The sequence below is a fragment of the Brachionichthys hirsutus genome, chromosome 3, assembly GCF_040956055.1.
Source record: "Brachionichthys hirsutus isolate HB-005 chromosome 3, CSIRO-AGI_Bhir_v1, whole genome shotgun sequence".
Lineage (NCBI taxonomy): Eukaryota > Metazoa > Chordata > Actinopteri > Lophiiformes > Brachionichthyidae > Brachionichthys > Brachionichthys hirsutus.
The window spans coordinates 4,334,069-4,348,214 of NC_090899.1; positions in this window are offsets into that span (position 1 = coordinate 4,334,069).

Consider the following 14,146-nt stretch of genomic DNA (forward strand, 5'->3'; position numbering starts at 1 on the left):
GGTCAAGATTCAAACAGTGCTTGGTCAAGGGAGGGTTGCAGGAGAGATGGGACTGGACAATCTGGCCTGTTGCCCTCCAACCCCTCCATCCATCCATGCACACACACACACACACATACATACATACAGACAATCTCTGACCCCCCCAAGGCCTCATCTACACCCCCCTCCATCTCCCCCCACCCCTCCAGTAGCCAGGGCCCCAGACGGTAATCCACCCCAGTGCTCCTCATCCTTTCATGTATTGATTTCCTCTCTTGCGCCACGGCTACATGTCGCACCCACGTCATTGGGTCCCGGCTGCTCCTGCTACCCCCCCCCCCCCCTCCCTCGTTCCACCCCACCCATCCCACCCCCCAACACCATTTTTAACAACAACAACAACTAAGAAAATATGGGGGGGGGGGGGGGGGGGGGGCAGATGGGCAGGAATAAAAGTGGGAGGGGATTAAAGGGAGGAAAAAGAGGGTAGATAAAGCACTGCAGTATTTCAGCAAAGTAACCAGCGGTTTACAGGGACAGAAACAAACAAGAGAAGATAGAGGGAGAAATAGCGGAAAAGAAATCTGCCCCAGGGGGGTTTCAGAGGATATTGTGGAAATTATCAGAGTGCGACACACCCAGAAAGTCCATGGCGAGAGATTTAGTTCGAATTTGTCTTTGACAGAGAAATTCATCACCAAGTGGGAATGTATCTGCTCTAATGCAATAGACACGTATAGACACATATGGATGAATGCGAGCGGCCATAGTTCTATTAACTGAGAAAAAGTACATCTTAAATTCATTATCAGAGCTGCAAAAAGTAATCAATGGACAGGAATAATTTTGTTGCTGTTCTGAATTCTTCTCTGAGAAACATTCAGTTTCTTTCATGTGAACATTTCCTGCTTTTCTCTGTTTTATAGCCTCATAAACTGTTTGAAGACGTGAATTTTAACTCAAATCTTTACTGATATTTTCTAGAAACGTCTACGTCAAACCAAACGTAATAGACATTATGATCGGTTCTTGTGTGTTGCATCAAGATTCATGATGAAATACTCCAAGTCTGTTAAAAAAGATTTAAGAAGCATTCCACGACGCTTCCCTCTTTTCCTCAAATGCATCCCATCATCCAACATGGCGATAAAGGTGTCTTCAAAATGCCACACTTTAAGACAAAACACCCATGACACAAATATTGATGAGTTTGTGCGTTTCTTTTGCCGTTGATTTTTTGGTTAATATTTGCTCAAAGTGCATCCCGGCGAATCGGTGCATAGCGGCATACGTTGGGATGCAGTATGTATGAAGCTGCAGCCTGAAAGTGCCACAGGTCAAGGTTATGTGTTTAGTGTGTATTGGATGAGGTGTGTGTGTGTGTGAAAGGTGTCTATGAGCACAATGACAGTGTATGGGCATGAGTACGTAGCTGTCACATTGTTGCACGTGTGCGTGTCTGACTCCTGATCATACCTGAGCTGAGGAATGCCTGTGTGCTAGATGTGATTGTGAGCTTTTGTGTGTGTGTGTGTGTGTGTGTGTGTGTGCTGAGTTTGCAGAGTCCAATACTACACTCAGCTAAAAAGAAAAAAAAAAGCATTCAGTAAAAGTGACCATCAGGCGGTTGGAGTCTTATTGTCTGCAGGAGCCAGTTTGTGTTTGTGTAATCTCACATAAATAAGGAACACATATTCTTCATTTTCCTGTGTGTGTGTGTGTTTGTGTGTGTGTTTGTGAGGACAGAGGAGGAGTGTGTGCCGTAAGGTCATTCCTATCACCAGAGCAAACACGGGCCCCATCACTACAAGGCAAACAGCAAGCTCAGCCCAACGTATGCATTTTAAACACGTTATCTCCCATCGTCTCACCAACACACACTCCGCAGAGAAATAATAAGCGACTTCACATCTTCCGCCGATGCAAAGAACGGAAGCTTAATCAAAAGGAGTCGCCATGGCCTCCGTCGCTGCCATCTTTTTCCTTCAACACTATAATGCAGCAATTAATGAGCACTTTTAAAAGTGCCCCACATTTATCGTCACTGCTGTCGCAGCATCGGATTATCTCTCATTGAAGACTTTCCCGTTTGTGTTACTGACGACAGACTCTTGTTCTTGCTTGCCATTTAAAAGCATTTATCTTCAGTGGATCTACAGAGAGCAAATTGTAATTGCAACACAGCAATGCAACATACCCCCCCCCCCCCCCCCACCCCACCCATACGTTGTTTGCTGGGCTCTGCATTCAGCTGTGTGCTGAGACAGAAAAGCAGTAAATGACTTTCGAAAAGGTTAGCACAATTTGGTCAAGTGCGGAGGCTATAGAGGGAAATATGCTATCAACCGAATCCCGAATTTGAGCCTCAACACTTAAACGAAGAAAAGGTCAAATGCACGGACAGACGGGCGCACAAAATATACAAACGGATACAAAAATGCATGTATGTTCCTTCTCACACGTGTAGAAACCGATAGTTTCGGCTTTCATTACACACACACACAGGCGCTCAAGCATGCACACACAATACACACACACACACACACACACACACACACACACAGGCTCAGATTCAGCCAATTATGTCCACCACCTTCTGAGAAACACCAGTGGGTATGTAAGATTCAGAGTCCAGCGGGCCTCTAAAGCCTAACACAGTCATAAGCCAGAAATAACACACATCTCCAGTAGGCTCTGCAGACCATGTGAAACAGCAAGGAAAAGACAAAACTCTCCCTTCCATCTCTGACATTTCCAATATCTGTCTATCCCTCATAAACCTCTGTTCACTCATAAAGTCACTCATTCTTCACAGATGAACGTGTTCCATCCCGGCGGCTACCGGGCCCGGCAACTCACCCGCCAGCTCCTCCTAATGCTTGTTATAATACCAGAATATTGATTCTCTTTACATTTTTACAGCTTTTGGTTTGGGCTGCAGTCAGAAGAGTTAAAGATAAAAAAGCACCAGTGAAGAGATGATACCGTCGGCTTGGTGTAGTGACTTGAATTGCCTGCTATCAATGCTCTTTTGTTTCAGTGTCTCTACCTGTGCTGTGATGTGAAGCCATCCCGCCGCTATAAATTCCATTTTCCCTCCCCGCCTCTCTTCTTCTTCCCCTCTCATTCATTTAATTCACTACACTGTGACTGGTCAATGTATTTACCTAACACCAATCTCTTTCCTTTTCCCTCTTCCTTTCTTCTTAATCCGTCCCCCCCCCCCCCCCCCCGTCCCCCCCATCTCTGCCCCTACAAATTGTGAGACTGTGCGAGTGAGTGTGCTGGAGATTTAGAGCAGGGATCAATAAGAAATTTAAAAATCAATGCACTTAGCGCCAAAAAATCAATGGGCCTAATCGGGATGCCAATCGGCCCAGTCAAAACAATTAAGAGGGAAGAAAAATGTTTAACAACCTCCCCTCTCCCTCTCTTGCTTACATATAGACACAGGGGAGCGATGGGGAGACGGAGAGAGCGGGAGGCCTAAGGAGGAATATCTGAGGCAGACAGAGAGGGATGGGATGGAGTGATATATGGGAAGGAAAGGCTCAGGAAGGAAAGCCCAAAGCTTAGACCCAAGGAAAGCAGGGCTGGAGGGAGGCGTAGAGAAAGGCATGGAGCAAGGATGGTCAAAAGGAAGCGTATGATGCAGCAGGATGACAACAAGAGAGGAAAGGAAATCTGTCCGCAGCCGCTTTTGTGATCCCATTATCATATGGATCCTCTGGAATTTATTCCAGAACAAAAAAGGAAAAACTGTCACAGAGTTGAGTTTGCGATCCTTTTGGGAAGCAATGATATTGGGTTGATCAGAACCCATCCAAACCAGCTGCTCCCTGCGGCCACACCCAGTACAGGCAGCCAATCGACTGGCAGCTGGATCACAAGCAGCCAAACGCTTCCAAACCACCTCCGTCATAACCGTGACATCTTTCTCACCGCCGGATCGTCCAATCACACCCAAAGTCTTCCAATCCGGCCGCGGGTAGGACAAAACAGGTTGGTGGATGGCGGTGCTGGTGGTGGTGGTGGTGGTGGGGGGGCTAATTTGGGGTCAATCAATAGATCTTCTCTCTCTTTATCTTCTGCCTGCTCACCACACTAAAATCAATAGGAAAGCCAATAGTTCCCCGCCCCAGTGTGGATTAGTGAACACACAACTAATCAGCCAGTCACTGAAACTGACATCTCAGCTATTAACCTATTGATACGGGGGGACACACGTGTTGAGCGCACTCACACACACACACACCAGACACATTCCTATACGAACATCTGCTGTATTGATGAGAAAGATTCCATCAGTGCTGGACACACAAACCCACTGAGCACTGCGTTTAACAGAAAAACATTCACTAATCCTGAAACAACATGATCAATTCCTTCTATTAAACGTCACGCACGGTGGTGGGATTAAAAAGCATCGGCCCGAGCGGCAGCGCTAACAGTTAGACCGACAATGTCCTCTGAATCTGTCAGGAGCCACTTTTCAGCTTCACTCATCTCTCCAGGCCGACATCTCATCTCATCACATCACATGCCTCATCTTTTCTGTGGGATCTCTTGCTTTAAGAGTCGGGGGGGGGGGGCTGAAAATGACTCCATGTGGATGCTAGCCTCACTCTAATTCAGGTTTCAGCCACTGGTCAGCCATCACCAGCCTCCGTTAAGGGAAGAAGGAGCGAGTGCTAGAGAGGGGGGTGTTTATTTGTGGCATGGTGGCACTAATATATTGGGACTGATGTATAAATCTGACTTATAGAAGAGATTTTGGACTGCATGTCAATTCCACCTGGTAGGAGGCGGCGGAGATTTCACAATTCTACGTGTAAAAGTGACCTTTTAATAGAATTCACACGGCAGATTTGAGAAACGTTTCAAAGGCAAGCTGATGAGAAATGTAAAATAAACCAGTCAAAAATCACAATAATGCCGATAAATTGTGCAACCTAAAAGAAACCGTGCCGAGTCTTCTCAGGAAGGTAAAATAATATGTACCTGACTCTTAAGAGGAGCACCACAAGGATCATCTTTCAAAAATAACAACCTGACTAGCTTTCATCCTTCACTTTTGAAAGTCCTCTTGTTTTCTGAAATTGCCTCCCCTTCCTCTGTTTCCCTTCCCGACTCTCCCCTCCTCTTCCCCCTCTGTCTTGTTTTAGTTTTCATATGTTGGTTTTGTTCTTTCTCATTTTCCCCTTGTGTAAAAAAAAAATTATAGTCTGAAATAGGATGAGTGGGGGTGGGGTGGGGGGGGGGGGCAGGAGGCAACTGCACATCAGTGAAATCACTGTCTGCAGTATTGAGATCTGCTTCTTCTCTTCACCGACAGTTACAGACTGCAATACAGGCCCGGAACCACGTCCATATATATACATCACACTCTGCAAGCCAAGCCTCATCTAAACAGTTTGCTCAGCGCTGGATTCCTCAATGCGATATTCTTCTAGCATGACAAGAGGAGCAGCAGCATTGACCAGCCACAGGCAGCTGCATAAAAAAAAACACCCTTTAAATTGCATTCAGACATACAAGCCATCTGAAAAGCTAAAACTGGCCCATGGATGTTTTTGAATTGGATATCAGCCATGCATATTGTAGTGTGACACGCGAGGCAAAGCCGGAGTAACTGTCGAGAAGACGGACAGGTCTTTCTTTTTTTTTGTTATTCTTGTTTCTCAACAGGCTTGCAGCAATCCTTTTATACGTTAAACGCACAGAGAGAATGGAAGTGAAAGGCGTACGAAGCGGAGGGGATTTGGTTTCCTTGTTTTCCCTTCCCCTCCCCCCCCTCTCCCAATTTCTTCTCATCACACACTTTATTCCATGGTGGACCGGTACATGAGAGGCCGGCAGTCACGGCTCGGCTGGCGTGACTCTTCATTTAGACCTAATCCACACCTCTTCCTCCGCACTGTCGGGGTTACGATGGAGATAGCGATCGAGAAACTTACTAAGAAAGAGATACACAGACAAAAAGACAACAGAGACAGAAACTGAGGAGCGGTATTGCTGGCATGTCCGGATGCAAGTCCGGATGCATTGGTTCCGTATAACGTTCCTATTCCACTTCCACTTCGCAATTCCGGGAGAATGCAATCCTGATTTCTCGCTTGAGACCTAATATCTGCACAATACAAATAGGAGGATACGGTGGAAATGTGATCCAGGCTTGGCATATGGCTCTTTCTTCTTATCCTTCTCTGACACATTGATGTTTCTGAGCCTTTTGGCTGCTCAGCCAAAATTAAGTCTTTCAGGGCCGCAGCCAATGACAGATTAGGAAAACGTATCCTGTTTTGTAGCACATGACAGAGACTCTCTTGTTATCTGAATAATATGAACAGTGCTGAGATGGCACGGACACGCTATTTCTGAAAACGTTGTGCGGTTAAACTCCAGGGATGAAATTACCGAGCACTCTCACAACAAAAATGTTGAACCGTGGAAGTGAAAGTAGTTTTTGCTGTGGTTGTGACATCAATTTAGCTTTTTCCCCCTCCTTTCCCTTTATTACTTTGCAGGGGGGAAGGGGGTGGGTGGGAAATAATTACATTTATTAAAGTCATTTTGTTATATAATTGCTAATGGAAAAATCCACCTATGATTATGCTCCACTATCCACGACCCCCCTCCCCCCCCCCCCCCCCCCCCAAAAAAAAAATTCATATTGTGGAGGAAAGGCTCGAGCCATACGTGGCTGTGTCCTCGCACAACAGAGAAACTGATGGGCTGGAAATCACCGAGGCCAAATCACAGAAAATTGATCACATCCAGCAAAATGGCTGTATAGTCACTAAAATTGCTGTGAGCTGGACGGAGGAGAAGAATGTCTGGAAACCATGCATGCATGGTGAATGCAGCTACAAATTAAAAGAGGGATTCATATATTCTGATATTAATTGTGATGGTGACATTTAGGTAAGCAACATAGAAGAAGCGCAGAGTCTGGTTGAAGGCGTATAGAGGCAAAAACAAAATAGGATGTGTGGATGATAACAAAGGAAGACAACAGAGAGGGGAAAGACGGAAAAGGGTTTCAAGATATGACGGCGGGTAAATAAGGTGTGTTGCACTCATACGGAGTGTGTAAAAGGGTTATGCTGAGAGGTGGCGTGTTCAGATGTGATAGACAGTAAGGAGAAGAGGGAGGAGGGTGGGCTACAAAAAAGGTACAGCGGGAGAACAATTGAAAAGGGGCTGGTGGAGAGGGAAGGAGAGATTTGGGATTAAAGAATGAGTGTGGGGGTAACAGGAGGCGGATTATGGGTTTGGGTGAAAGAAGGACAAAGTGAGATGTGGGCGACATGGAGGAGCAGGAGGAGGAGACGGGATAGGCAAGAGACACAGAATGAGGAGAAGGCTTTTGACGAAGAAAGCAGGGATAAAAAGATGTATTTTTCCTGCTTCCTCTGTTGTCCTCGCTCTCCTGTGGGCGACTTCCCGCTGCCCCCCCCTCCTTTCTGCTCTTTCTCCTCTGTCTGACACACTGGGACGATAGGTAGGAAACCTAATGGAGCAAGACGCACAGGCTGCTCTCTGCTGACACTCACAGGCGGAGGGTGGTGACTGCAGGTCCTGCTGACCAGTCCAACCCGAGACCGGCTTCACGTGTCGGCCTAAGCGCCCATCAATCCGGCCCAACAGCCCGGAGGACACTGGGGGGGGGGGGGGGGGGGGGCATCCCGCTGTTTACTGGTTTGAAAAGGGCCTTATGATGAATAACTCTTATCGCTCTTATAACCTTTACCAGGACAGCATCGCTGAAACACTTGATCTGTTCATTAGTTATTAAGTAGTACTATCTGTCATGAAAATGCCCAACGTGGTGTTATTACAAATGTGAAAAAAATCTGTTTTACTTTCAGCAAAAAGTGCATTTTCTTTCTTTCTTTCTTTTTTTGGAGTAATTGGTTGTTACAATAGTTTACCAATTGTCATTATATAATTTTGGAGTCTTGCAACTTAATTCTGACAGAAGCTGCATAGTAATAAAAAATCTGGATAAAATCTATTTAATTTTTTTTTATCAATAATTAATTCCAACATTAACTGTAGATTTGCAGAACTGAAATGTTTTGTGCTATAGATTTATGAATAAAAATCTGTGGTACCTATATTGATTTTATTTTGCACTTTTACATTAGGTTGAATCTACTTCATCTGCTAACATTTTCATAATAGATAAGAATGTCTGTAAATCTGCTAGATTCCTTTAATGTCATCATATTTCAGCAGGTTAATACGGTGAAATACGCAACGTCCCACAATGGAAGCAGAACTGGTGCCACAGAATTTAATCTCATCTTTTGTCTTTTATTGTGAAATGTTAAATGTTCTTTCAACTTTAGATTTATGCTGACAAACATATAAAAATATTTTTTTTTTTGGCACCACGATGGGAGCGTGCAGAGCCCCGAGCTGTGGCAGCACCAACACTTGGCTGCACGGAGGGTCAGTCTGTGGGGGGGGGGGGGGGAGTATACTCACTGGTCATTGTGTGGGGGGAGGTAGCCAATTTAGATTGTCCACAACGGTGACATGCAGTAACACAGTGAGGTGGAATTACATGGAGATTTCGTGCAGAGGTTCTGAGGATATTTTATGCACGTTGCATTGTTCCTTTTTTACCCTCCATATAGAACTATGTGTGTGCATGTGTGATTGTGATTCTGTGTTGTCAAATATGTGTGTGTACGTGTGTGTCCAGGCCAGATAGTACTATTTGCTAATCTGGGGGGGGGTATATGTGGAGGAAGGGTGTCAGGTCAGAAGCCTGGGTCAGGTGTTAATTCACCGCATGCTTCAAACCAGAGCCAAGCACCGAAACCAGGGGAGACTGCAGAGCACAGATTGACAAGCACCACAAGGATCCATGTTTTCAGGGTCCAGCGTGGTAACACCCCCCCCCCTGCCGATTTCCTCTATAGAAACCCCTTCGATTTTGCTTCCTTCCTTTGTGTCCTAAATTTCACCTCCTCTGATTCCATCCCCCCCCCCCATCCTGCTGTCTCTCCCTGGCTGGTCCGGTGTGCCTGCCTCCTCCCCCCAGCTGTTAGACTGCCCAAAGGTCAGCCAGTCTGCAGGGTCATCAGTCTGGGATGAAGCTGAACTCTGACCCCGACTCCTTGATGTATTCCAACCACAAACCCACGGACACACTCCCACAATGGTCATGTGTGGCCCTCCACAAGAGGCCCGTCTCATTGTGGTCATTTTTGATCAATTTATCACGTCTCTTTTATCAGGTTGACAATCCACGATCTGAGATGATTAATCCGGCACCATCGATGCAACGATGATTGTGAACTGTGAATTGATTATATTCAATAACCACAACTGATATGTCACCGCGTGGGAAAGGAAAGCAGCAGATAATTCTAAAAGCAATACCAACAAAATGTTTGTTTGTGTTAAATAAATACCACAAAGACAATGAGCCAGACTTTTTTTGGGGTATCCTTGATGTTCCCTCTGAGCCTGCATTAAATAGTTTCTTCCATGTGACATAAATGTAAATAGAATATCTTCAGTTAGTTTGCAACAACCACGTGGATTTTTTTTTTATTACAGTATACGTATAATGTGTGTTTATTTGTGTGTTCATATTTATAAAAGTAATATTAAATCAATAATTAAGCAGATCATTTGAGCTATTATTGAAACCATATAAGCATGAATCGCATCTTTGGAAGTTATTCTCTTTCCATTTGAGGATTCTTCTGATGCCAGTCCTGTATCAATAAATCCAGTATATATACTGGTCACTTCTGGCCCCTTCTTCTCACACAAACGACGCATCGTGCAATTGCAATCTTTCCGCCTTAATTGAGGAACCGGCCAAGCGACCTTTGACCTGTGGGGTCATTACCGCATTGTGCACCCGGCCGCGGAGAGCAGCCGCACCATTTGGGAGGCGAGTCGTGCGCAGAGAATGGATTAATGTTGTTCGGCCTGTGGTGCTTGATACGGACTGAAAGTGACCGGCAACAAAAATGTATAGAAAAGACCTTCATCAGAAGGACCCTCAGAAAACGGTCTCGCTTTATGACGCCAAAAATGAGCCAATAAACGGTTTATGAAATGAGCTCTTGGACATAAACCATTAAATTGAATGTATCGGTGTTGCGGTCTGTTTCAAGTTGATAAGATACGGGCGGCGGTTCTGTTAAAAGCTTTGATCCAGGCTTCTCATCCGGAAAGTCCCTAACATTTATATTTTCCATTGAACGCGGTGCTTTTCCAAAATCCACAGAGAATTATAAAAACAATTATTTATTTTTTTAAAATGTCGAAACCAGTTTTACAAAAGTCTTGTGTGTTTGACCTGGCGCCCTCATTATTGCAGTAACTTAATTTTAATCATTATGATAAATTCAGGAGCCATAGAATCTACATTTTTATACCTCCACTATTTCTCAAATGAATCCCCAACAAATAAAAAGAATGTCTGCTTAAATATTTTTTTAATCGACTCGAGCTATATTCCGAAGATCGCCTCGTGTTGAATATTTTTATATTCTAGAATATATGAGTTGAGTTGTCTTTCAAAGCGATAACTCGAGCAGATTTAATGTTCTCTCGACTTCAAGTCGTTTCACATTTGCACGAGGTCGAATAAAGAATATTTGAAATAGCTTCTGTAATACTAATTAACGGGAAATTATCGATCCACCCAAAACGAATGGCTAACCTGAATACACAAATGACAGGAAAGGGGCTCTAATTTTAATACGGTAATAAACTTTTGGAATATTCCTCAGCTTTCTTTAAAAAAAAGTATTTTATAGAACTTCGAAAGTAAAATCAAAAACGCCCCTAAATGTGTTCTATTTCCGGATGTATCTACAGACACACGTCGCAAATAAATAAACATTGTTTATTATTATTATTATTTAAATAATATGCATATATTCAAAATATGCATTTTAATGTAACAAGATCAGCAGTTTTAACGGAAATTTAGGAAAGAATGGAAAGTCTGAACTAACACGACGGGTTCATTTGTAAAAAATATTTGCATGAATATTTAATTATCTGACAAAATTCAACAACACGTGAAGATTGTCGATTTAAAGAGCGAAATAATGTCTGATCGATAACTTTGAGATCAACAACAGATGTTCAATACTGAAAACGACCAATAACGCAGATTCAGTTTTTATGCAAAATAACGAGGTTCAAAGTTCTCAGCGGAACTACAGCACCGGCTCACACCGAGCCCCTTTATAATTATATTCAAACGAATTTGTGAGAAACAAATAAAGAACATTTCATGCATGCAGAAGTCCATTAAACACACACACACACACACACACACTTACATATTTTGGAATATTGATATTAAAACTGTCCTAAAAATGAAGAGCTACAAATATAAATGTAATGAATATGATAAATAGGACAATATTTATTCATCAACACGCGTCATCAATATTATTCATACCAAAGAGAGCTCAGATCGAACGCGTTCATCGTTCCTACATGAATGAAGCTGTTGAAATGTATTATTATTATTATAGTTTTACTATTACTATTATTATTATTACTATTACTATTACTATTACTATTATTATTACTATGACTATTATTATTATTTATTTAGAGGGCGCCGCCTGAAGTCCGACAGCATTGCGGAATGATTTTGCTGTCACCAGAATATGAACCAATCTGGAGTCTTTGAATTCATTCTCCTAAAATAAGAGACTGAAGATAAATTAGCGCAAGTTCATCCTCCTTCTGGGCTTCTGCTGTCTTCTGATCAAACCGAGTGACTCACGAGGTTCAAAGTTTGATCCGCACGTTGGTGCGCATGCATGTTTACGCGTCTTGTGTTTGCCCACCTTTTAATTGTTCGTGTTTGATCTTTAATCATTAATCAGAACGACCCACGACAGGAAACGCTCTGAGTGGCAGCACGTGTCCTGTTTCAGATCAGGCAACCCTCCCGTGGTAACGGAGCTTTAGATTTGCCACCTAAAATCAAAGATGCCACCGGAACTCATTCGGGCCTTGTGGCTGTGAAGAAACAGCATGTTGGGAGAGTTGTTCGAGGCACCGGAGCATTATGAATCTACTGTAATAATTTTAACAACGATCAAAGGTCAAGCTGACTGAGCTTTGTTTGGAATGACCATTCGGAGCCAATGTCTCCTCTGATGCGTCCTTTTTTCCAGATTGTGCACAAATCCCATCATTAGTTTCAAATGCCTTTAAGTGACATAAAGTTACAAATAAAATAAAACGTGGAACACTCTGCGCCACGATTTGGATGCTGTTTATAAAGAGCATGGTAATGGACGGCGGGAGCGCAGCGGCCGGACTGAGAGGATGGCGCACCGGCAGAGAGGTGCCCTGCGTCCGCTCCCCTCCTCTCCTCTCCTCCTCTCTGCCGCTGCGAGCTCCCCGTTCAGCCTTTAAAAAGCCCACGGATCCCCTCCTTTTAATTGATTTTCTCATAATTAACTCAGTCTGTCCATCGATTTCCCTTCGGCGGCGCATCAGCCCTGCGCCGCGCTGAGGTGTTATTGTGCTATATCTGCGAGCAGGTATCGACCACCCCGATGAAAAGCCTCACAGCACGCGTGTGAATTTAGCCGTAACCCGCCGTGTCAGGCTACAGGTTACATTACGCACAAATTAAGACACCAAGGCGCCCGTTAGCGCGCTGGATTTTACGCGCCCACCTCTGCGTATAAAGAGCTTCAAATCAGTCTTCACAGCTGTCAATCAAACAACAGAGAGGATGATGATGATGATGATGAAGACTCCAAATAACGCACGTTTATTTCCAACTCAAACCATCAAACCAAACGTGCACGCTCATGGTTGATTTCAAACGACATGCGCACGAAGAAAAAACATCTTGCATGAAGCAACGACGACAGTGACCACGCGCACGCATTCACTCACGCGTTTTATTACTATAGAGGCAAATGACGTGCATGTTATGTTCGCAAAAAATGAGCGAAAACAACGCAGGTGCTGATGCTGCAGGGCGACTTCCACACACGCACGCGCACACACACACACACAAGGCATGTTCCGAATCAAATATTCCCGCGATAGTACGACATGCAGAGCAGGCAAGAAGACACAACGCCATTCGTCCAGAGTGCAAAGGAGCAAGGGAGGAAAGGAGGGAGAGAGAGAGAGAGAGAGGGAGAGAGAGAGTCAGAACACGAGGGTTGCCCCTGAATTAATTTCTATCTAATCAATACAAATGAAAAAGACCATCCTCACAGCAAAAAAAAAAAGGAAAAGAAAAGAAAGAGCAAATCATTCGAACCGATATTTCTCCAGCTCCTTTTCCCTCCCCAGGACAGCTTCCACGAGGACTGTCGGGCTCTCCAACCTCTCGCTTTTTGCATTGACACAACAGAAAGATTGTGGTTTGAGATGGGGAAAGGGGGGAGTGTGTGGCACAGCGGAGGAGCGGAAAGGGGGAAAGACACATGGAGGAAAAGAAGTCCGCTGGAAACACAGAGCCGAGCTCTCGTGCAGAATCACCTCCGTTTTTACGCGTGTTTTGCGCATGTGAGAGATTTACCGGAGCTTCCATCGGTGAACGTCTCCATCCCCGCCATGCGAGCAGCCTGTCTGGACAAGAGAGGGACGGAGAGCAAAAAGATGGGGAGAGGGAACGGGGGGGGGGGGGGCGCAGCGGTGTATGTAAGAGGGACCAGTGCGTGCATGGGGCGGTTCATCCGGGTTGGGGGCTCAGCATTAAACTGAGGGGTTAGAGGTGAAGGGGGTTTTTTTGGGGGGGGGGGGCATATGGCAACATAACCTTTCATGTCCCCCTTCCTCTTCCACCCCCCCCTCTCTCTCTCCCGGGGTCCCTCGTTGTCCCTCTTTCTCCATCTTTCATGCACCCTCGACGTGTGCCTCTCATTGGTTTCCATGGCGACCCGGTGGCTGTGGCTGCTGCTGAGGAAAAAGAGGCGCGTGCGTGAGAGGGAGGGAATGAGGCGAGATGGTCGTTTGAAGTGCAACGAGTGGATCGTGACACACCTGAGGTAAATGACGTTCAGAGGCACTTGCTCCCGCATATCCTGCAGGTTAAAGGTGTGATATGACGTCATCACGATGACGTCAGATGCGTACAGTTCGGCAGATATACATGTATTTAGTATAGTTCTGCACCGCCGTGACATGACAG